Here is a 23,132-nt window from a genome sequence, read left to right as displayed (position 1 = left end):
TTCCTAACCATTCCTACTTATACACAATCACACCATTTCTCTTTTCTCTCTGTGTCAAAGGCATTAGGGAGAGTACCCTTTCCGTACACATAGCTTTTAGTTTGTAAGCCACCCATGTGACACTGAACAACCAACTATGCAATATCTCAAGCTCTGTTTTTTTTTTATTCTCAAGTTCTTTAAAGAGGTCCAAGAAATTATTTCTCCATGATCTCCCTTATGCTGACCATCGCTTATACTGCAGTTTTTTTTCCAAGAACAATCCTACCGCCTCTGTAAGAAAAAACTCCAATATTTCAATATCAGGGGTCAGACTGGCTCAGGAAAAAAAAAAAAGCTTGATTCCACAGTCCTCATGCATCTGGGAAGTCCATGTCAGCTGCCAGCGGGCTGGTTGTTGTTTGGAGAGGTGTTCAGTACCTGCCCGATCTGTGAGGGTGCTGCACTCCCTGGTGTCTTTTAAATAAACGGTTTATATATCTGGGCTTCATATTTATGTAGTCTTGCTGGAGATATTGTTTATTCCTCAGTTTTTTCTGAAAAGCAAACACAACTGAGAGTTTTAGGATGCGGGGTGTCCACTCACGTTGTTCTCTGATGCAGTTTTATCCATTTCCACTGCCTGAGCAAAAATGCAATTTTTAAATCTTTTTATGGATGATAAATGTTGGTTTTCAAAAGAACGATTATCATGTACTCACCCAGAGCGCCCCGGAGACGGCAGTAATAACAATGCTATAGATAAGCAGCACACTGCACACTGCCAGCCATATCCACAGGGAGATGAACATGGAGGCGCTGTCTGGTGGACAGACTTTTGGTTCCTGTGGTGGGCACTGCGGTTCTAGACGACGCATGGAGAGAATGCAAGAATCAAGGGTCGGGTAGTGATGTGTTTGTAGCAAGGTGGAGGTTTTACAGGTAACCACTCTAATTCTTAATTCTGTTTCTAAATCCTCATGTTGGTTAATGTCTGAAGGTGTTGACCAGACACGTGAAGGAGCTCCTCCTCCCAAATGTAACAGTCTGACACCTCATTGGACAGCCACTCACAGATTGCACTGGAGTCTCAGTGAGGACAGTGAGGTAAGGATGAGAGAACATTAAAATGGGTCAGATCAAGATAAGGAGATTATATCAAAATTAGGGAAAGGTTGCTGAACAGTGCATTCCCCTTTTGGCTTTTTTTATTTTAGAATCCATAGAAAAAACAAAAAAAGAACACCTATGCCATGCACTATAGCAGACAAAGGGGGGCTATTCAGACAAAACTAACCTGTGTATAGTTATAGTCAATCAATTCAAATTGATCATAGTATCACTTTCAGTCATTACTTTGACATTAATTCATTTTCATCCATTATGGTTTTTTCACTTTGAAGCAGGGCTCTCCAGCTGACACATTGCATGAGGATATATTGGACTTGGTGACTCTATTCATCTCACAGCAAGGACTGTACACTCCTTCCAACATTTTCCCAACAATCAAAAGCCTCACAGGAGGCAGTTTAGCATTGTGGTTAAGGAGCAGAACTCATAAACGAAAGGTTGTGGGTTTGATTCCCTGCTGGGGCACTACTGCTGTACTGCTGCTGTACTTAACCTACAATTTCCTCAGAAAATATCCAGCTGTGTAAATGGATAACATTGTTAAAAAAAAACCCTGTAACCTATGTAAATCCCTCTGGATAAGTGCATCTGCGGGTCTAAAAGGTAATACTGTCAAACTGTTTTCCAGTGACCTGCGGTGTTGTAACCGTGGTTGAAGCAAGACACGTACCTTCGACCGAGATCATGACCTCCTGGCCATGGGACGTCCTGTAAGGCGGAGGATAGAGCACCTCGGCCTCGCATTTGTACAGGCCGGAGCTGTTGGCTTTCAGCTGAGAGAGCAGGAAGCGGGCAGCCTTGCTGTTGTTGACCCAGTCCATCTGGAAGCCCACCCAGAACAACGTCACATTGTCGTTGCCGTTTGTCTTGTTGATGTTGATGGTGCTGATCATCTTCCCGCACCTGTTCAGCCTGAACGTCACCTCGTCCCCGCTCACGTACGGGCAGGGCACGGTCCCACTGGTGTTGTGTTGCACCCGCTGAACGGGCACGTTCTTATCTGTTGGGGGGGGGATACAGGGGACGGTCAACGTTCTCAAGCAAACGCCGACGGATCAGAGCCGAGCGAAGCCCCAGAGCAGCCGCGCTGCTCACGATGAGCTGTGACATTACTCTCACAGACACGCTCAGGATGTGGTTTCAGTAAGCCTGTTCCCACTTGCTTCTTCTCCCCGGTGAACTATGATGCAAGGCTTTAAGCCTGAAACTTAAGAACTGATACGGCACTGTTCCGGAACCTGCTAGAATGGTTCCAAAACAGACTCTCTGCATGCTTACAGCTTATACCGTCTCTTTGTTTCTTTTCCACAAATCAACCTACAGTAACAGCTCTGAAGCTTTGATGCTGAAGAAAGAAAAGTTGCTACAGGGTCCAGCACTGAAAACAAGTGGAAAAGAAACTCTGAATCATCAAGTAAAGTGATAACTGCTTTTTTTTGTTATATATCTTTTTATTTCTCCATCTTTAAGTGAGATCCATCTTTACGTGTTTCACAATTTATTTCATCCTTTAGGATGTTTGCAAAGGACAGCGTCTCTTTGTATCTTTCACATTAAAAATGTTTATTTTTTAAAATACTTTTTAATTACTTTTAATATGTGTATTTTTAATTTTTAATTTATTTATTATTACTTTGTGACATTTACAATAATTTTACTGTTGGCCGCTCACAAGATATTATGGAAGTAAGAGACCAATCCATACTGACTACTTAGGCTACTGACAGCAAAAGCACACCCAGTTGATATGAACTAAATCTACGCTGTGAGTGACAAAGTGCTGTCTAAGTCTTGTCTGAACAACTTATACGCCACAGTAATATAGCTAAAATATATTTGGATACATCCTAACATTCAACTTCAAGTCTAAGAATGTTTAAATGCCAGAGGACAGTTTAGCTGTATAAATGGCAATGTCTTTTGTTTTTCTTTCTAATCAGACAAGCACGAGAGAAAGCAAATGGGAAAAACTGTTGACAGGTGACAGATCTAGAATTCATAATTCTGAATTAATTTATGTGTGCCATAAGTTTCAGAAATATTTATATTCCCTATCTATTATGTCACACCAAAAAACAAGTGGAGTGCTAGGTAATTTTCCATCTTAAATATTATTATTTTTATCCATATTCAGGGTGATTTACAATTATATTTTATAAATCCAGTATTTCATGCATGCAAATTATTTTTTAAGGATTAAGGATTAACTTGACAAGCACCTGATGAGACATACCACTAACCCAAGTAATTGGTCATGTGTTTGTGTGTGTGTGTGTATGTGTGTGTATGTGTGTGTCTGTGTGTGTGTTGCAGGTGACGGGGTTCACTATATTATTAATTTGTTACACAATACAGTCTCTTTCACACTTGGAAATTTTAAGGCCTTACATACCATGAAGGAAAGTAAAATTCAATTTACAGTTCATTACATTACATGTACATTACACAATTTAGTAAGCAGCAATGAACAAAGACAAATGAACAAAACCAGTATCACTGATTATTTGACACATTTAAATACTGTCAGGTGACATGTGTTCACAGACAGGCCACTTTCCTTGTGATTAACTTAACTTAATTGAGTTAATAATCTGTCAGTTAAAGAAAAAGTACCATTATAACACAAAACAGTGTAATGGGATCGGTGAGGGCTAGACTCCAGCCAGATCTACAGATGCTTTAAACATTATGGTTTTGCAGGGTCCACAGATTGAACTCTTCAGAAAACAGAGTGTAGTCAAGCAGATTCAGAGAACAAAGAAGCCAAGCTCCAGGGATCCATATCAGGTACTAAAGCCCTCTCCATCTCTCCATTTTAGTTTTATCACCATAGAACCTTTTTTAACATGCTCTCATGAATCAACTGTTCACTGCTCACATGGTGTAAAAAATATAAGTTGATAACATGATCCTCGTTTCATGAAAAAACAGTAGCCACTGAAACTGAAACTGTCAGCTGTAGCAAAGCACCTCATTTTTTGTGTTATTCCTCTAAGACTCCAAAAGCTTTGTGTGCAGCGTTTTATAACTACAACGAGTGGTGAGAAAGACGGTGTCGAGCGGGGCGCTCACCTGTACAGCTGAGAGAGTGTTCGGCGTTAGCAGCGGCAAAGAAGAGGCCGAGAAGCAGGAGGAGCGGCGTGGGCCAGGAGGCATTCATCGTGTCTCCGCTGCAGCTCCGAAATGAAACCACAGCTCACGGGCTCACCTTAAAGAGCTGCCGTCGGGAGGAAGCGCGGGGTGTGATGCCACAGCGCGGCGATCTCTGCGTGGCACAGAGCAGCAGCACAGAGATTCGGGCGGACTCACAGTCCAGCGGTGGCGGCACCCCTAACCCCTGAACGGGCCTACGTGGTTGTGGAGAGGACACCCTCAGTCAGAACCACGCAGTCTGTACCGTGCGATAAGGATCTGTATGATGACAACAGCCCAGGTCTGACGTATAGGATGTGTGAGGGCAAGAGGTTTACTCACACACAGCCCAGAGGAAATCTGTTAAGCACTGCTAATTACTCCCAAAATTTCCACACTGTCAGCTGCTTGCTGTAGTCCTTGTTTGTAATTGAAAATATCCCATTGGAGGGAAGGACAGGCGTTTTTTTAAGTCAGGCTCCTACCTCACTGAGTCTGTCTAGGACTGAACTTCTTAAAGACCTAGCCTCTGTTGACTCGTGCACCCATGGGTCATGGCGACCTGTGAATTTACATATTTGTATAGAAAGTGTCCCCTCTGTGAGTCACGCCCAGCAACGTTCCTGTGAAGTCGTTGTTTCTCATCATCGCGACCTGAAAGCATTCATCACTCTTTCCATCACACTGGCTCTGCTGTTTGTTTCAGAGCTGCTCGTCCGTGCAGCAGAGGGTCAGGTAATTGCTTGGGCTCTGTTGGTGTGGCCACAGTATCAGCATGTTAAATGTGCTGAATGGAAACCCTCTGAAGCCGGAGCACAGGGCTCTGGGTGATGTTCGCTGTCAAGCGCGAAGTAAGAAATGGTGCCACATTCTCAGAGAACACAATCAGAGGAAGTGAATACTAGAAACCACAGCATAGCGGTTTTTATTATTCTCTCAGGTGCTTCAGTTTTGACTGTTGATACATGTCAGCTGAGGGGTGGAGACGGGAGAAAGACCACCATACACACCTGCCCCCGCATCAAGGTAAGCCTTAGAGGATGCCCCTCAGGGCTTCCCTGTGCCCCTTTCAACAGGACCATGGCTGTGATGTTTCCCACTGACAGCAATGTGGCTCTCAATGGGGGTGAACCTGCTCAGGACATCCAGTATCTTGGGTGTCACTCCTGGGTGACCCATTTTACAGACATGTACCATATATATGTGTGTGTGTGTATGTATTTATGTATATATGTATAACAAGAAGTTAAACTGAGAAAATTAAACTTTGTAGTGAGTTTTAAACGATAACACAAATAATAAAAATGAAAATGACATTTTTGCAGTTAAATAAAAAAAGAAAATATTTCAGCAGTGTAACAATCAATATCATTGTACCAGGGGCAGTAATGTGGCTTTGTGGTAAGGATGGTTCCTAACCAAAAGGTTGTTGGTTTGATTCTCCACTGGGGCACCGCTACTGTACCTTTGGGTACTTAACCTACAACTGCCTCAGTAAATATTCAGCTGTATGGATAAAATTGTAGCTTATGTAAGTTATTTATATGTCTTATGAGTGTAATGAATGTAATATGAAGTCGCTCTGGATAAGAGCGTCTGCTAAACGACAGTAATGTAATGTAATCTGATATTAGTTGTCTAATGAAATTCTTATGAAATCTTACCCCCCTTATCTCTTTCCCTCTTTCTCTTCATCTTTCCCTCCATCTCAAAAGCCCAGAGAGAGCCCGCAGATCAGAGAGGCAGACAGAGGGGTGCACACTCTGCGCCTCCTGTTTCTCTCGTTCTGACGCGTCTCATTCCCAGAAACCGTAGGTGTCGCAGAAGACATAAACGGAAATAAAGCTCACGTATGCAAAGTGACTGGGCACAGGTACGCCGGGGCAATGGAGGCGACGGAGAAGATGGGGTGATAGAGAGGACGGTGTGACGGCGCTGTCGAGACGGGAGAAAAAAAAGCACTGAGGATTCGACTCCCCTCGTGGTGTCCGCATCTGGTACTCTGCTTTTTGAAGGAATCCATGTTTCTAACTGACTTCGCACACTGTTTCTATTTTAGTTTTTTTTTTCAGAGAGAAGCAGAGGCAGAGAGGAGCTCTTTGTTGTTGTTGCTGATTAAGTAGGCCATTTCCTGTTTTTTCACACCCTTTTTAAGCTTAGCGCACATGATCATACAGTTCATTGTCATATCCTACAGTATGCACACCTCATGTACACTGTCATTTAGACAGTACACTTTTCTTCCATGCAACACATCAGTCACGAGTCGTGACACAAGATAAAGTGTCCTTTAGTGGGACAATTATAAATGCATGCATTGCTGCATAGAAAACATGAAAAGTTTCCAACTAATTAATTCATGAATGTCGACAGTCCTGTGTGGTAGAATTCATTCCCACCCTTTCCAAAATCTGATTTTCTGTGGTGTTGAAATCTGAAATGTTGATAAATGGCTTCTCTTCACTTGACAACAGAGATAAAAAAATAAATAGATAAAATAAATAAGATACGAAAATACTTATGGGTAATATTGGTTGTGATCAAAATTTAATTAATCAATTTTTGAATTTATTTTTAATCTAACAAAGTGTCAACGACTATCATTATATAACTTATAAGTTTGGTTTCCGATGTCAAAAGAAAACAGCAGAGAAAAAAAAAATCTCAGACCTTAGTTTTCTAAAATTAGAAGTGGTTTCTGACCACTGCGTGGCGCCCCCACGAACAACATCCTCGCGAAAACCGCATTTGTTACACAATAACAGCTTTCTCCCCTTTTACACAGCCCGTGACACAGATTCAGCCGTAACAGCTCTCCCGAAATGAACAAGCTTCCTTTCAACGAGATGCTTTTACCCGTTTGTTTTCTCCCTGTTGCTCTTTGTGTATGCAGGAGCTGGCGATCCCATTAAAAACACCAGAAGAACATATGGATCCACAAGGTGCTGATGCCCTTTTCACAAGTTCATTTTCGCACTTCTGCACTACAGGAACTTTGGGTACCATTTATTTTTTTTTTAACGCTTTATGAACTGACAGGGAAGTGAAATTGCGGGAAGCTGAACGAACACGTGCTCGTGTCGTTCTATGAAGTGAAGTAGTTTGTTTAAACCATGAACAGGTAATACCAATGCTAGGTTCTGATGTGCTTAAAATGTACATTACATTACCATGCATTGAGCAGAAGGTCTTCTCCAGAGCATTACATGCATATAGCAGACGCTCTTCTGCAGAGCTCTTCTCCAGAACATTTAAGCAGGTCAGATCAGAAATGTACATGTCTGGTATACTGAAACCTGAGTGACACAGAGGACAAATGACTAAGAACGGTGAGTAATTATTATTCCTGAAAATCAACTTCTCAGAACAATATGTGAACTCCAGCATTGTCTGCGTAAAAAGGGAAAATTATTGTTTTATTACATTCCCAAAAACATGGACAATCCAGAAGAATATCCTGCACAACCAGCTACCCAAGAGTTGACCAATACTAAATTCAGTCTCGCAATCCTTCATCCTCAGTGAAATTGCAATAATCATGTCTTAATTTGAGTCTAACTATATTACCTTATGACAGTAAATAATTCTTGCTGTTATATGGAAATTAATGGGAGGTGGGGAGGTTGGGTCATTTGGGGGGCATGCTCTAACATATTCAGCCACCAGGGGGCAGACGAGATCGCAGGAAATTTATATAAATCCAGCACATGCTGTCCTAAATGTCTTAGCTCAGCACTGTTGCGTGTCTGCTTCTATGCAATATGTTGAGAGGCTGACACATGTGGCATCTGCTCATGCTTCCCGACCACAGCTTGCAGGACTTTGATTAAGAACACAACTAATGAGAGATTACTGGGTGCAATGGGTTCTTAAGAGGATCTATACCAGTGTCCCCTCTCAGAGGTAAACACATAAACATGTTTTATTCTGTTTTATTTGATTTATGTTTTTTCTGTCCCTATCAAATTACAGACCAAACACATTTGATTGTCACAAATTGAAAGAAAAAAAAACGTCATTGTACTACAGTGTATCTGACACCAGACAATGGTTAGAACAAGTCTCTCTCCATTTCTCTCTCTCACACACACACACACACACAAAACATGCTTCAGCACATGTACACATGAGTCAAGACTCAGCTCAGACACACCAACACATAGAAGGGACCCTTATCATCACACACAAAAATCACACAAAACCTTCAACTCAACGTTCCCTGATTCTCAAAGACAGGAAAGGGAAGATTTACGGGTACTCTGAATCAAAGGGGTTTTTTGAACTTGTTAAGCATCCCCAGCTCAGGCCCCTGGGTCATGGTGTTTCATTACTAATGACCTGTTTGATATGGTGGGTTTGAGACCCCCCCCCCCCCCCCCCCCCCCCCCACACACACACACACACACACACACTCCTGTCAGTACATCTCCACACCGCTCTCACATTTCACCCTTTCTGCAGAGGCGACACTGCCCCAGCCCAGGTGCTACACTGCTGTAACATTATCGTAGGTTAATGGACACTGGACAAAGGCCAATAACCTGGGACTCATTGATAATAATCAGTGCTGGATGCTCCGGTCTGGACACAGTTTCAAGAGTTTTTCCAACCCCCTTTCGACACAAGTCATTTGCACGTGTTCATTTTTCAATAATTCTTCAACACAAATTAAATTTTTCCTCAGGGACACAAACTGTTAAGAGGAAACATACATATTTATTTCCCCCACCCACTCAAGTCAGTCCCTTCAAATATAAATTTCTGTAGGCATATGCTGAAGGTGTTTGGGGTTTTCATGATTACACATTACCTATTTCAGACAGGGAATTGTATGCTTGTGTTTGAGAACCTTTGTCACATAGCCTACAACATGTTTTAATAGGCAGACAAGTGGGTGCACATTTCTTGGCTCACTTTTAGTGATGATAAAATGTATCAAATAAAGAAATAGCTCTGATTCATCACTAGAGATGATTTTTTGCTAGCCAAAATAGTTCTGAATACATGGATTACTTGCCAAGTTAGAGAAGACCTAAAACAGTCGTGCAGTCGAGATTGCTGGCCCTAAAAATGAACTGAATAAGAAAGAAATTAGAGATTAATAAAATCCTATTGCAAACATTTTTTTCTGTGTATAAATCTCATGGTGGTGCCCTTTCCCAACCGATTGGGGGTACTACCGGATCGTTTCTCGGAGACAGGCATCGCGTCCCTTTTATTAGCCGGGTTGATTAGTCGAGACTGATTTCTGGGCTGGACAGGAAACGAGACGCGGCGAGCGCACGGCGATCCCGACTCCCAGTCTGACTCAGAGCATGGAGCTGGGAACGTGAGTCAATGTGTCACTCCGCAAATACGACTTCCAAAGCAACGGAGTGGACACAAGCCGTGATAACCGTTTCCTCTCAAAACCAACACGCATAAATTGATCTGATTCCTGCCCGGACAACTGGATTTGCGTCAACGTTTGCGCTGTTGTCTTTTTCCTTGGGAAACAGAAGTGGGACGCGTTTCTAACAGTCCACACCTCAAGGATTTCTGACAGTAAGTAGCTAACAAAATAATGTGTTCGAGTGTCTTCTGTTTTTAAGATGGATATATTTGACGAGTATCCTATTCACTCTTTTATAATTCATTCAACGCTTCTTAGGTAAATATGGAATAAACTGCATTGGAATCGTTCTTAAGATCGGGTCTTGGTGGGCTTCTGCCCAATGCCTTCGTTGAGAAGAAAAGCCTGGAGAACATGCATTGAAAAATTGAATGGGAAGAGAAAATGCAATGCAATGCAATACTGTTTCTTTATCGGGTGCTTGAAGAAAAGCAATACGTTATGTTCTTTTGAAGTCGTTGAAAGGTGTCTCGGCAGTAGCCGTGCGCTGATCGGCGGTTTGTGTTGAGGGTAACAGGCTGGGTCGGGAGACGCTGGATTAGGCTGTGGTGGAGTGCTGTGCGGTCGTCGGTGCGTCCTTCTCATAGCATGCGAGGGGCGCAAGTCGGTGAGACCGACACAGGAAAAAGCCGCGGATGTTTCCCGGCCTGTGGAGAGACACCGGGAAAATGAATGGGGGAAATAAATATAAAACGTAATTGATTTTGAACGCCGCGTTTCTCTTACCAACGTTATACCTTTCCTCTGAAATGATAACACGCTGGAAAATGCGGTCGGCTAGCTATAATAGGCGAGCTAATTTGGAAAGTATGGGCGTGTTCTTACTCGTGCATTCTATTCATTAAATGTATTTATTTATTTACTTTAATTCCCAACGCAATATATTAAACCAATAACCACGAACTCGGTAGACTTTTGATTTTTGAATACCATTCGTATATTTTCAGGTCATTGGACCCAAATGAAAAACGGTATTTGGACTAGATCTCCACCCCATGCAGCCGTGCTAAATGTTAGCCTGGTGGCACAGGGCTTGTCACTAAATGATGCTGAGTCTTTAGTCGACTTGGTTTGAATATATTCAAATCTCAACGTGTTCCTTGTAGCAGGCTGTAATGCTGGTAGCCAGTCGGAGTTGATGACATCGGTGTTTAACGATTCTGTTTTCATTCCCGCTGTACTGTGACCTAGCGAGGGCGATGGATCTTTTTTCTCCACCCTGGGAATAGGATAATGTTAAAAATTTGGCAGATGGAGCCTACTGTATTTTCGATAAGGAAGGCCCTTGACGAATCCGTAGCTCGAAAAAAAATGGTCACACAATAACGACAGTACCCAGTGGTGTGTTATCTTTTACTTGTTTGGGTAATCCAAAACTGACTTAATTTGCATGAACGGGTGGGTCTAGCGTACGTTAACAATGCGGGTGGTATAATTGTCAGTGTCTAGAGTTGGCCAATACATCTGTGTTCAGTACGATGTGTATAATCCGTTCATTCATAAATCCCATATGAATCATGATGAAATGCACAGAGGAGTAGTATTCTCGCCCATCCCAGTCAGCATGTCGCGTGTAGTCGACCTAAATTAAGATGTCAAGAAAAAAAAAAAAACCCCGAAACTACAGTGTTAACAGATTGCCCTCTAATCGCAGGAGCCACGGGGAACGTTCTGACGTCAAAGGTTTTGCTCCGTTATGAAGGTTCAGCATAGCAACCGACCTGATCATGCATAAATGCTTAACATCTTCCTGATTGTCAGATGAAGGAAAGAATGCCCCGACCGGCTAATGGTGCACGGTACGAGGGATACACAACTCATGACTGTTTTATTGTACAAAGTATGCGCAAATTTAGAGTCGCCACACACTATTTTGCTGGAAAAGGTGTGTGCAAACACAAGAATTCATTGTCTCTTTCTTTTCTGTCTTGAATTCCCACCTAAACATTAACACATGTTTACCATATTAATTCAACATGATTACATCATTGAGTTTCTTCTGACTCGGGGTAATGCAAGGGGATGTGTTAGGTTATTCATGTGTCTCGAGATGTGTATGCATGTGTGTGGTTTCATATCATCGTTTACCACATAGAGCCCAAGAAATTTTGAGCAATGCAAGCAATCATCTTTGCTTTTTCCAGTGGCGTTATTCAGACAGCAGGATGAACTGTACTGGCAGCGTGGGGCGGGTTGCGATGTACAACATCCCGACATGGTGACTGAGCTAAATTAAAACGGGGGAGGGAAAGTGTGTGCCTGCATGTTACACCCACCTGTTGGGAGCAGCTGCAAGACCAACACAGGTATTTAGGCCTGTTCGCACAGGTGCGGTGTTTTCACTTTTTTCATGTTCCTAGGGATGTAATGCATGTCAAATGTGCTGCGGATACAGAGCTAAGGAAAATGTTAACCATCCCCAGTGCTGTTACAGTTCTGAAAACAGAAACTCCCTGCTAACTGCCAATAACACAGTCCAATGCAAGCGAAGGTTGATCCTGAAGGCCTTGAGGTTGAGTTTCAGGACTAAAAGCAGCAGAGGGTCTGAAGTCGTATGCTGGGGTTTTTATGAGAAGCATGGGTCGTGCCTCCAGGATGGGCAGCTTTGCTGTTGGCCTTTTGAGTGAAAACACGTCCTCCTCACACAGTGTGGGGCCCAGGGTTGGGGGTTGTTCGCGCAATTCCTCAGCCGCCATAAGCACGCTTGACAACAAGCAGACAACAGATACTGGGTGAAGTCTGGCATTGCTCATCTACATACATGTCTGTCCATTAAGCCACTGTGTTCTGCAATATGGCATGAGAGACATCAGAGGAGAGGGAAACCGCGGCGACTGTCTGGGCACCATATGTCTCCGGCAATCCTCTTAGATTTGAGAGCAAATATGTGCTTGATGTGCAGTATTTACACTCACAGGGCCGAGACTCATTAAGGCTTTGGTGAAAGTTTCCCTGGTAATTGGGGGACACAGATGCTGAGGGCGTTTGGGCTGGGCCTATGGCAGAGGGAAGCTCACTGCAAGGAATTATGGGAGAAATGCCTGCCTCTTTTTTTTTTTTTTTTTGTACAGTTAGCAAGACACTCACTGGCCTGGATGAGGTACTCAGGTTTGGTGGAGCAGCTATTTTTAATGATGGTCTTGTGAAACGAGTTTCGGCAAAGAAAGCCATTGGCGGAATGCATTTAGGAAGTTGCCTCAAACAGACAGACCTTGCAGAAATGTTCAGTGTGCATTCAGTCATTTTAAGGACAAGTGTGTGCTAGCAGGCTTTGTGTGTGTGTGTGTGTGTGTGTGTGTGTGTGTGTGTGTGTGTGTGTGTGTGTGTGTGTGTGTGTGTGTGTGGCTTATATATCCCTAGGCATTTATATCAAAAGGAGCAGACCAGGTTTAATGTTTTCCACCAAACAGAAAAGAGAAATTGAAGTAGAAATGATGGCGTGTGCTGCGATTGATCTCTGGTATTTACAGCAAGGATGGTATGCTAGATGGGCCACTATAAATGATTAAATGAAAGATCTGCAGCCCCAAATGCAGCATTGTGGAAGGCTCAGTAGTGCTGCTTGCTCAGTGCAAGTGAGAAACGGGTTATATGAGGATGGGTGAAAACTAGAATCTTCTTCAGCTGCATCCTTCCTCCATTCTCTCTGTCAGTCTCTCGCTCTGTCTCTCTCTCTCTCACTCTCTCTTACTCTCACTCTCTCTGTCTGTCTGTTTCTCTCTCTCTCTCTTTCTGTCTCCCTCTCCCCCCCCCCCCTCTTGGGACAGATGCCTAGCCAATGGAAAAATTAATGTTCCATCAGGAAATTCCTTTTGACTCCCAGGCAAAATGCGTCAGCCGCTTTTTTTGTATAAAGAGCGCAGATGCACCTCTGCAGGATGTCTTTAATAATGAAAAATCGGCACGTTATTTTTGGGTGACTTTGACCGCTGGGCGTGTTTGATGTTTGAATTACTCTGAATTCCGCACCCCCCCCAACAACCACCTCCCCCAGTCATACCGTTGAGGTCGTGGCAGAAACGCGTGTATATTTGGCATGCGACATGTGTCACCGTCCATAAAACTTCTCGGTTTTCAGCGCCTCTGAAGGGAAACTGACTGGGTGAAACGTTTGATGCAGCAACACACAGGCAGTTAAACTAATTGTTCGGATGAGTTTTGAAGCTGCTAAATGATGTGTGGTGGGTTTTGGTGCTCTCCGTGTTCCAGTGAGGAGGTAATTGAAGGAGGCAGCTGCTGCTGACAGCCAGGTTGCAGGGGGTGGTTACTGATCTCAAAGCCATGGTGTATAATGCTGTTTTCTGGCCCTGTGATGATATTCCCATGTGAAGGAGGAAGGAGGAGTGAGGGAATCTGCACTCCATTCTGCTGCACTGTGTAAAGCCATTATTCCCCATTGGTTTGCAGGTGAACTTGTGTGCTCATGCCATCCTCTCTGTAGACACAGCCACTGATCTGTTAAATCTGCTTTTAAAATGAATACCTCAAATTATTCATAATTGTACATACCAATTCACTCAGCTGTGTGAATATCCTGGAGCTGTTACATTATTATATTGTATGGTTGTTGTAAAGCTGTAAGTAGCTGGTTGACCATTTATCCTGCTATATGAGTTTAGCAGTGGCACATGGTCTGATTGCTACCGTCTGTAGTTCGTAGTAAGATTAGTAGTAAAGAGACTGAGTTTAACAGGCTTTTTTTAGTAACTCATTGACTGCCGTTGGCCTTGGCCTGTGGTCACTGCCAAATACGCGTAGAGCTAGGGAGGGACAGCTTTAGCACAGCGTTGGCGCTTCGACAGGAGAGTCCGCCTGCTGTTGGCACGGAGCGGTCAGGAAGGAGCGGGGTGCCTCCGGGCTGGCTGGACCCCCAGGCTGCGGGTTTCCCCTCAGCTCTGGATAGCGGAGTTGCGTTTTACTCCTGTGTGCTGCTCTGGCTCTTAGAGCAGCATGAGATAGAAATAGAGCATCAGACCCCCCCAGTGCAGCCAAATCCAGGGCAGGGGGCCACCTGGCGCTTTGGACTGGACTCTGATTGGACACAGCGGGATGCCAGGCAGGCAGCCGTTTGGGACTCTGGGCTGGGCTCCGATTGGGTGCGGTGGGGTCCCGGGAAGGGGGCTGTCAGGTACTGATTGGGCGCAGTCCAATGGTCCAACACAGACCCCCATCATTAATAGAATCCTGCTCCTGTTGTTGCTTGCTGACCTTTGCCGGCAGCTGCAGCGGCCGGGCCAGAACAAACGCTGATGCCCTGTCTGCTCTCAGAGGACCGAAATAGAGGTGCCCACCGAGACCTCCCACACAAACACACAGCCTGAGGGCCGGGGGGGGGGGGGGGGGGGGGCTTCTGGGAGGATGCCTCGAAAGACAGACGAGTATAAGGAAGGATAAGATGACTGTTATCTTTGCTTTCTTTTCACCGCCCTCTGTTCTAAAATTCACAATAATTTCATCTGCAGTGTAAGTAAACCACAGAATTGCATTAGAAACGAGTTAGTCTCAGTGCTGTGTGAAACCTGTTCAGGAAGTAGGTCCTCCAAAAATAAACCCTCTTTGTGAGAGGGAATGAAATTTCAGACCCTGGGGGAGTTTGCGGTGTCCTCTGTTCATGTGTCAGCCCCCCTCCACAAAGACATGATGGAACGCTCTAAAATGATGTGGCTCTGCTCTGTCTTTTTTAACAGATTGGTGCGGCTGGTGGAAAGGCTCAGCGCAAAATCTGGGTCCTCCCCGTAAAGTGTGCCAGTAAGCAGCTTAAACAGTAATGAATCAATATCAGAATACTGCCAGGTGGGTCTTTCAGCACTGTGTCCTCAAAGGTACTGTGCTAGCCTTAGGCAGATGGTGTTGGGCTCTGCAAGCCCGCTATTGGTTGTACAGTGATCACGTGACTGCAAGTGCCACACTCAACAAAGACCTGGAAGTCAGTGATGGGGGAGCTGAACTTGTAGCCATTTATTGAAGCAAGGTGGAAATCATGCTGCAGTGTTTTCAGATTCTTGACTATTTAATATATGCATAGAACCATTTTTATAAATGGAACTGAGTATTTAGAAAATGATTGGGTGTTTTTCATGTCACACACGTGAGTGTTTTTCTTGTGTGCATGCTTTCAAATGTGTCATGAGACTGAACACTTGCACATATGCCCAATATGACGTTCAAGATGAAGAGCGTGTTTTATTGAGTAAAGGGTTAATGGTGGAATTGAAGAAATGGTCAGTGATCTAGCGTTTTGAGCAGGAACAGAATGTTGTATCGAAGGGTGGACTTCCATCACCCTCAACCCCAGCTAGTCTCGGGTTAAATTTTTTTACCCCCTAAAAAGTAAGGGTCAGGGGTCAGAATTCCACACGGAGGGGACATTTTACAATGAAATTCCAGCTGTAGCGTCAGATGTCTGGAGAGAGTGTCTGCTGGGATGGGGGTGGGAGGTAGCAGTGGATAAAAGAGAGTGTGTTCTAACTGGTTCCTCAGTGGCCCAATGGGGGCTCTTCTGTTAAGCCCAGCTTGGTAGGAGTGGTTCCGTGGGCCTGAGGTGGAGCGGTTCTGTATGGCTCAGCAGGGGGAGGGCTCTGTGGACCGTAGTCGCAGTGATTAGGCCCTGCCCATGTTCCTGCTCTCCCTCTGGCCTTTGCTCTCCTGAGACCCGACCCGGTGTGACCGCACAGACCTCCCTTGGTGACGTCTCACTCGGCCAGCTGGCATAGACATCATCGTCTGTGGCCCGCTCTGTTCGTCAGAGCGCCCAGAAGACCGGCACAGAGGGGGAAAAAAACAAACAGTGGTGGATTTGGTGTCCAGATGCCCGTTAGCCCAGTGTGAAGTGTGCATTCTTCTCGCTTGTTTGTAAGTTGTTTATGTGCTGTGGCTGGCTCACATTCCACTCCTCATTCCAGTGACGAGGCAAAGACATCAGTCTGGCAGTAAAACGCTTCGCTCTCGTTGCTGCATCAGTCACCGCCTAAGTGACTGTTACATAGGAAGAGCAGTACGGGCGGCGGGAAGTGTGAAGATGCCGACCTTGTCTTAATCCGCCGTTCTTCAGCTCAGTGAGCTGTGCGTTCTCTGACGCTCGTTCGGTGGATGGGTCCAAGGACTCCCTTATCCTTTAGCCCTCCTCCGCTCCCACACCGACGGCCGTTTTGTCTGTGTGGCTCGTTCCGTTTGTTTCCGCCTCGGTAGACGCGCTAACGAAACGCAGACACGCTGCCTCCCGTTCCAGTGCCCTCGCCCTCTGGGGTGGCTAGCCTGGCGCTGGAGGGCTAGCAGGCCTTTCAGAGTGCAGCCAGGTCTCTGTGGGGGGAGTGCTTTGCTCTCTTCTAATGGTGTAACGGGGATCTGAGCTGGGTGGCAGGTGCCCAGCCTTTCCGCGCTCTGTGTGTGCAGTTAGGGGGCTCATGCTGGACATACAGGGGAGTGGCATTCCCCAAAATAATATATAGAGAGGCGTTGAAGACACAGCAGACATTTACAGCTCAGTTTTTGCTAAACTAGAATAAAATGGAATTCTACAGCAGGAAAAATGGACCATGGCAGTGATTTTTTTTCCAATCAGTGTTCAAACAAAAAGACATGAAATACAAAGGTCCATGTGCTTCTTTGAAGTTCAGCATGATTTGTGTCCTCTGTTTGCCGCTGACAGTGCTCGCCCGGGATGTGGCATCGGTATTACAAGTGTGATTATTTCTCTGTGTGAAATCGTACCGCGCTCAGAGGGAAACGCTGCACTCAGCTGTATGCGGTCAAGCACAGAACGCTGCACGCACCACTCCAGAGCGTCGGAGACATGCTCTGTTGGGTTGGAACGTGGAACGTGGAACGTGGAACATACACTGAGGAGTCTGCTGGCTGTTGGTGTGATACTGCGTCAGGTGCACTGCATTGTCTGGTGTGGTCTGAAGGAAAATTGCTTCCAGAACTTCTGAGTGAAGAGACTGGAAATTCCAAAATGATTTACGTGGATTGGAAATGTGGAAAGATTCACGAAGTGTCTGACAGAAGATGTGCATCCAGGCTGGAACCGCAAGCTACAGTGCAGATGTAGACCATACAGCGCAGTGCTGGGGTGCAGGAGAGGGAGCACTACTGTGTTAAAGGAACAGTAAAGGACCAGTAAGCCCCCTCTGTGAGCCAGCCGCTTCCTCGGGAGACGACGCGGCTCTGCAGGGATGGAGGGAGCAAAAGTGGAAAAAGGGAGCAGGGGTGCAGATTCCTGGGATTTCTCTCACCTGTCCAGACAGGGAAGTGTGGGCGTTTGTGTCTCACCCTGAACATTGCCTGTATTTTCCACTCGCAGGGCGGTTCCACCGGCACTGCCCAGCGCAGACCTGCTCTGAGTGGCACGTTATCCTTGGGCAGGGTCATAATTCTGTTGCCTCAGTCCTGGGCCCTGAGAACCCCAGCTCTGTGTGGGCTGTAGCCTCCTCTGAGCCTGCAGTGGACAGACTGTCACATTTACCAATGGCACATCATCACAGGCAGAACTGGAAGGGTGGGAGGGTTAAAGGTTAAAGGGTTAAAGGTCATGTGTAATCCGGGACAAGCATTCTGTTTAATCAGACCCAGTGAGTCACCATATTGCATTTTGTCTTCAAATTACTGTGGATTTCAGCATGAGAGGACAGTGGTTGTTAAGATGTGAGAGTTGTGAGATGATAGGTTCCTGATTGAGGCTTTAAAGGAAGAGATGTAGCAGTACTGAGGAGGCCTACAGTCTCAGGCTTGATGGTTATAAAGGGACAGCATTTTAAATAGACTTGACGCATTGCTTTTGATGTAATGTTCAATTTCATATGAGAAAATTTCAGCTCGTTCTCAGTTATTTTTTTTTAAATTTCTCTCTGATCCCAGAGATCCAAGCCAAGAAAACTGCTTCTGCATTTACAGCCACTGTACATGTTTTTCCCCAGTTGATGAAGATGAAGGGTTTATTTTACCAGTAAAATATCAAAAAACTCAACATTTCTCAGAGTCCAGACCGTGTGTAAAGAAACTGGAGAATATCCGGAAAAATAATTTTCCTTGTGCTGTGTCTACAGTCATATTTCCACTTACAGAAGCTATGTCTGGTCTGTGTGAAGACTCTGTGGGTGTTGAAAGTTTATCTTTAAATTTGCTTTTCTTTTCCTGCGGTACTGCCGGATGTATCGAAACGGTGGCGGTATTTATGGTAGAAAAATGTACACTGTCATCAGAACAGGTTGTGAGGGCCTCTGCGTGTTGTTTTGTCTCTAAGCAAGGCTGTTTCCAGTCAGACTCATCCTCTGAAGGCTAAACAGCGCTTTCTCCAGGTCAGAGAGGAGGTGGCCTGACAGCAGGGTGTGGAGTTGGTGCTTATTACTCGGCTTTCGTGCTTCTCCCCAGTTAGGTCTGTCCAAGACGCCTCACTGAACCCTCTTCCCCCCTCCCTCCGTACTACTACACCTTCGGGGTCTCTACACGGCTGTACCACCAGCATGGTTTTTCTAATTATGCATCAACCAGTGTTGGTAAATAACCAACTTTCTTATCAGATTAAACTGGCTCAAATACAGTCTTGCTCTGTTCGTATTAATCTTACAGACAGCAAACTGCAGAGCAGGATACTTCATATATTGATTTTTCTGGCCTTCCATATGTTACTGAAGCGCGTCCTCTGATTATAATACTATATATTGCTATATGCTATATTTCTTGTTTGTTTGGGGGGATGTTGGGACAAACTGCAATCCTGTAAATTGACTATGGTGAATGTTTGTTTTTTTTTGTATTTTCAGTGTTTTTTTTTCCCTCCCCTGTATCCTGGTTTGGAATTGCCAACTGCACATAAGGCTCGTTTGCAACAGTCTGTGCACCTGAGCAGGAGTGCTGAAGCGAGATAATTACACGCCTCTGATGCACTCACACGCAGCCAACAGCTATTTTTCTCACTACAAGTCAGCACCGCGGTGAGCCAGGCGCCGGCTGTAAGATAGGAGCTACTCCACCAACGTCATCCAAGCAACTCGGAGACGAGGAAACCTGGCCGACCTTCCCACCCCTACCCCGGGTGGAGCAAAGCCAGTTTGTTCTGCCCCTGTGAGCTCTGGGTCATTGTCGGCAGGTGACATTGGTGTTCTCGAGCCCAGGCCGTAGGGCTCAGCCTGCACTTGGGAAGTGCAAATTGCTGACTGAGCCACTTGGGAGTCCCTCGCTTTTCTGCATTTTTTGACAACAGTGTTTATTTTAACGTTTTAAATCCAAGCGTCTCACTCTGGGACTAAACTTCACTGGGATATCTGTGATCAGGGTAAAATTGTGGTGAAAACAAAAACCTGTAGTTTAAGATCATTTCCAAGCGCCACCTTGCTATAACCTTGTTGTAACCTACACCAGCCTGGGCAATAATTCTGTCTGCCACCAGAGCCAATCACATTACAGCGGTCACAGAATTCCGTCCCACTCACGCTCAGTGAAAAACACATTTAAAAAAGTTCTTTGAAGGAATTACAATTTGATATATTGTTCATTACTTGGTTTTGTGTCACAGCAGTCTGTAATGGACCCCACTACAGCTCACCGGCCAGGAGTTATTTGTGATATAAGTGTACACTCTATGGGCCTGTTTGGCTGCTCTCTGTAAACCTTTACCCAGTAAGAGGATCATATTGGATAATCACCATGTATGAAATGCCAAGACCAATGCTGTGTGGAAACTTCTTTTTTTTAAAGTTCTCCAACACACTCATAACAGTAAAACCAAAATGACTGTTTTTGGTACAAACAGTTGATGCGTAATGTAATTTTTTTTTTATGCTGAGTAGTTTGGAGTTGCGACACACCAGTGGTGGTGATTCAGAGAGTGGCTGCAAGCGCACTGCCGTCGTAAGACACAGCCATGCGCAGATGCTATTTATACTCTGATCAGAGGTACCGCCGAGCAGGCCCACCTTCCTCGGTGTATGAGTGTGCGGGTTAGGCGGTGAATCGCGGGGTGGCGGAGTCTCTGTGAGTCAGCAGTGTTGTGACCAAAGCGGGAATCCACAGGTCAGCATGATGTCCAGTCATCGCTGCTGGCCCGCTGCCCCCCATCTCTGTGTGCACTCACCGGTACCTCAGGGAGTGAGTGTGTCACCCTGCGACTCACACTTTGCCCACTCAGCCCACCGATTTGATCTTTAATTATTTGGTTCGTTGAGCCAGACAGGAGATGCTGGATTTTTTTGCTCTTATCAAAAGGCTGTGGCGAGTTCCACGCAGGCCTGTGATCAGTCATCGCGCCGCCGTGCCGCAATGTTGCTGAGAGTCTCGCCGATCTTCAGCTCTGTTCACAGTTGAACAGAGTCGATCAGAGTTACCTCCGACGAAAGGTGAACATTAAAAGCAGAAAATATTTTGGGTAAAATCAAGTGCGTCAGACTGCTTATGAAACATGACAGGTTCGTAATTAGGCACAGTCAGGAGTTTCCTGCCTCGCTGTTGTGTAAATGGCAGAAATGAGGTTGAACTCTCGGCGTAGTGGAATGACCCAGAACATGAGTCGTTGTCATCAAATCGGTCAGCAAGCTGCTTGACACGGTTTTCACTGTTAGATTACATTACATTATCGTCATTTAGCGGACACTCTTATCCAGAATGACTTGCATAGATTACAGTTCTTACATGTTATGCATTTATACAGCTGGATATTTACTGAGGCAGTTGTGGGTTAAGTACCTTGCCCAAGGGTACAACAGCAGTGCCCCAGCGGGGAATCGAACCAGCAACCTTTCAAGCCCTGCTCCTTGCCACTACACCATACTGCTGCCACTGTTTCGTGAGTTTATGAATGATATTTCTCAAATTGACCGGTAGGGTGGTGCTTGGCATGGGCACGTTATAGCATCCTTCATTCTGCTGACTGCGGCATTTTGATTAAAGAATTGCAGGAGCAGTGGAAGACAGTAGAACAGGGCGGGATTGACTGCTGCTCCCCCTTGATGTGCCCCCCCTCCCTGTCCCCATTGGACAGCTCCCTCAGACTGTGGGTGTGTCCTGGAACAGCCCCTCCCCTTGGTTCTGAGCTGCTGTGTTAATAGAAAGATGAACAGTGTTAACCCTTGTTGTGCTCCTCTCCGTTCCTTGTGTTGAGAAGTTCCGTTGTTGTCCCTTCTGCCACGCAGCCATTGGTCTGGCTGTTGGAACACTCGCTTTGGCTGGTTAAGGTTAGCCTGCATCCTGCGATTGCACAGAGGGACAGAGAGGCGGAGTGTTAAAAATAACCACCGAAGTTAATGTCGGAATGTCTGTACACTGTGAGATGAAAGGAGTCCTTTGTGTCTCTTTGCCGCGTGTGAGACAAAGGGAATGCATGGCCGTGTGTGAAATGAATACTCTGAGCATGTGCTATTCTCTGCGCCCATGTAATGGATACATTTCGTCTGAAACACGGCAGCACCCTCCCCCATCCCACGGAATCCGGCCCTCGCTGAAAAACTCCCTTTACAGTCGCTGCGTGAGGTATTATATAGCTGGCACTCAGAGAGACATGCCTGAGGGGCATGGATATATGTCAAGGTCACGCAAATTGTGTGTGTGTGTGTGTGTGTGTGTGTGTGTGTGTGTGTGTGTTTGTGTTTTCTCCTGGTGTGGTTGTGTGGGGTGAGAGTAGTGATCATCCACAGCAGTGTGGATCATGCCTGGTTTCGCTAACAGCTCCAGTACATAAACCCCACATACAGTGGCTGTAACTTCACTGCCTGCCGCCCTCACTGAAGTCCATTTGCAGACGGGTTAGTTTAAAGAAGAGCCGTACGTTTACTCTGGCCATGTGTGTTTGGTCAGGCCACGTGGGTATCCGTGCGGTAGCCCGTAAACCCGAAATGGATCAGACTTCTGTGGAGTGGGAGTCGCTCTCTTTCTGCGGTTAAGGCAGGGGTGAGAGGGCAGTGATCTCGTCGGTTTGGCGGGAGCTGACCGCTCCGGAACGCCCCAGCGTCGGGCGGAGCAGTCGCTTGAACCGCCGCGTGAGCGTGAGAACATTCCTGCTGCCTGCGCGCTCCCTAATTCCCTCCATGTGTGCGGAGCCTGACCCCTCAGACCCACTGCGGGGAACGGTGTGCGCAAAATAATGAACTCCGCTGGCGTGGAACCTGGGCCCCCACACGCTGTGTGTGAACATGCTCCACTAAGTGTGATAGAGGGGCCAGGGCTGGGAAGTGTGTGTGTGTGTGTGTGTGTGTGTGTAGCTGAGTGGTAAGGAGCAGGGCTTGTATCTGAAAGGTTACTGGTTTGATTCCCCACTGGGGCACTGCTGTTGTACTCTTGGGCAAGGCACTTAACCCACAACTGCCTCAGTAAAATCCAGCTGTATAAATGGATAACATGTTAAAAAAAAAAATGAAACCTATGTAAATCGCTCTGGATAAGACAATAATGACAATAATGTAATTTGTGTATCTGTGTGCGTACATGAATATAGAAGGTTGTTCTTGCTCTGTTCTCTGCTGTGGGTCAGCCATGTTATCTGGAAGTCCGGCCCTGATCACTGTGAGTG

At 45.6% G+C, this 23,132-nt stretch overlaps 1 protein-coding gene across 1 annotated transcript in view; it reads left to right on the top strand.

Moving 5' to 3' along the window:
* Nucleotides 1–9,503: 9,503 nt before the first annotated feature.
* The window catches only part of LOC118788849 (ras-associated and pleckstrin homology domains-containing protein 1-like), a 72,226-nt gene continuing 58,597 nt past the window's right edge, over nt 9,504–23,132 (top strand). The window contains exon 1 of the mRNA XM_036544982.1: nt 9,504–9,786. The gene's annotated coding sequence lies outside the window, so the exon portion shown is untranslated. The remainder of the gene's footprint in view (nt 9,787–23,132) is intronic.

Source organism: Megalops cyprinoides, chromosome 14, assembly GCF_013368585.1.
Source record: "Megalops cyprinoides isolate fMegCyp1 chromosome 14, fMegCyp1.pri, whole genome shotgun sequence".
In the NCBI taxonomy this organism is placed as follows: domain Eukaryota; kingdom Metazoa; phylum Chordata; class Actinopteri; order Elopiformes; family Megalopidae; genus Megalops; species Megalops cyprinoides.
This window is presented reverse-complemented; position numbering and strand designations above follow the sequence as displayed.